The sequence below is a fragment of the Bison bison genome, unplaced genomic scaffold, assembly GCF_000754665.1.
Source record: "Bison bison bison isolate TAMUID 2011002044 unplaced genomic scaffold, Bison_UMD1.0 scf7180017855128, whole genome shotgun sequence".
NCBI classification, from domain to species: Eukaryota; Metazoa; Chordata; class Mammalia; order Artiodactyla; family Bovidae; genus Bison; species Bison bison.
The window spans coordinates 25286-27400 of NW_011485701.1; the positions used below are offsets into that span (position 1 = coordinate 25286).

The window sequence follows — 2115 nt, forward strand, 5'->3', positions numbered from 1 at the left end:
TTAATTTAATTTAATTTTTTTAAATTTTATTTTATTTTTAAACTTTACATAATTGTATTAGTTTTGCCAAATATCAAAATGAATCCGCCACAGGTATACATATGTTCCCCATCCTGAACCCTCCTCCCTCCTCCCTCCCCATACCATCCCTCTGAACTCTTAACAGATGTGATGAGAAGGAGACAAAAATTCCTAGTCAGAAATGAAATGAAGTATACCTTCAAGGGGATTCCACAGTGACTCAGTGGCTTAGAATCCACCTGCAATGGCAGTAGCCATTCAAGAGACATGGGATCAATCCCTGGGTTGGAAAGAAACTCTGGAAGAAGGTATGGAAACACACACCAGAATTCTTTCTTGGGAAATCCCGTAGACAGTGGAGGCTGGTGTGCTATGGTCCTTGGGGTCACACAGAGTCGGACACAACTGAAGTGGCTAAACATACACACATGTGCTAAAATAGAACTTAGCTGTAAATAAAATATTAACATCAACTTCTTGAGGGCTAAATAGGAATTGCAGTATTTAAGCTATTGAATTATACCAGTATGAGTGAAAATTGTCATTATTTTCATTTTTCCTGGTAGTCAGCTCCACCCCATGGAACCAAGTAACAATAAGCAGATTTCAGGATTTCTTCTTTTGGAACTTTCAAGGGAACCAGAACTACAGCCCTTCATATTTGGACTTTTACTCACCATGTACCTGATCACTGTGTTTGGAAACCTGCTCATAATCCTGGTTGTCAGCCCATACTCCCACCTCCACACCCCCATGTACTTCTTCCTCTCCAACCTGTCCTTTGTAGACATCTGCTTCACCTCCACCACCATCCCAAAGATACTGTGGAACATCCAGACATAGAGCAAAGGTATCACCGATGGAGCCTGCATCACCCAGATGTATTTTTACATTCTCTTTGCAGAATTAGATAACATTCTCCTGACAGTGATGGCCTATGATTGGTATGTGGCCATCTGCCATCCTTTGCATTACACAGCTATCATAAGCCCCTGCCTCTGTATTGCTGGTTTTGATATCCTGGGTGCTGATTGCCTTGCAATCCTTGCTACATAGCTTAATAATGTTGTGATTGTCCTTCTTTTCAGAAATGCAAACCCCCCACTTTTTCTGTGAACTCAATCAAGTGGTACAACTTGCTAGTTCTGACAACTTTCTTAATAACATAGTGATGTATTTAGCAGCTGTCCTGATGGGTGTTGGTCCTTTTGCTGGTATCCTTTACTCTTACTCTAAAATAGTTTCTTGCACATGTAAGATCTCATCGGCTCAAGGGAAATATGAAGCATTTTCTACCTGTGTGTCCCACCTTTTGGTTGTCTCCCTATTTTATTTTACAGCCTTAGGAATTTTTTTTTCCTTTTTTAATTTATTTATTTTTTAATTTTAAATTTATTTGGAGGTTAGTTACTTTACAATATTGTATTGGTTCTGCCACACATCAACATGAATCTGCCACGGGTGTACATGTGTTCCCCATCCTGAGCCCCCCTCCCACATCCCTCCCTGTACCATCCCTCCATGTCATCCCAGTGCACCAGCCCCAAGGATTCTATATTGAACCTGGACTGGCGATTCATTTCTTATATGATATCATACATGTTTCCATGCCATTCCCCCAAATCATCCCACCCTCGCCCTCTCCCACAAAGTCCAAAAGACTATTCTATACATCTGTGTCTCTTTTGCTGTTTTGCATACAGGGTTATCATTACCATCTTTCTAAATTCCATATTTATGTGTTAGTATACTGTATTGGTGTTTTTCTTTCTGGCTTACTTGACTCTGTATAATAGGCTCCAGTTTCATCCACCTCATTAGAACTGATTCAAATGTATTCTTTTTAATGGCTGAGTAATACTCCATTGTGTATATGTACCACAGCTTTCTTATCCACTCATCTGCTGATGGACATCTAGGTTGCTTCCGTGTCCTCGCTATTATAAACAGTCCTGCGATGAACACTGGAGTACATGTGTCTCTTTCAGTTCTGGTTTCCTCAGTGTGTATGCCCAGCAGTGGGATTGCTGGGTCATAAGGCAGTTCTATTTCCAGTTTTTTAAGGAATCTCCACACTGTTCTCCATAGTGGCTG

At 40.6% G+C, this 2115-nt stretch overlaps 1 pseudogene; it reads left to right on the forward strand.

Annotated features, from left to right (window-relative positions):
* The first annotated feature begins 600 nt into the window (after positions 1-600).
* LOC105001713 overlaps positions 601-2115 on the forward strand; it is a 2628-nt pseudogene continuing 1113 nt past the window's right edge.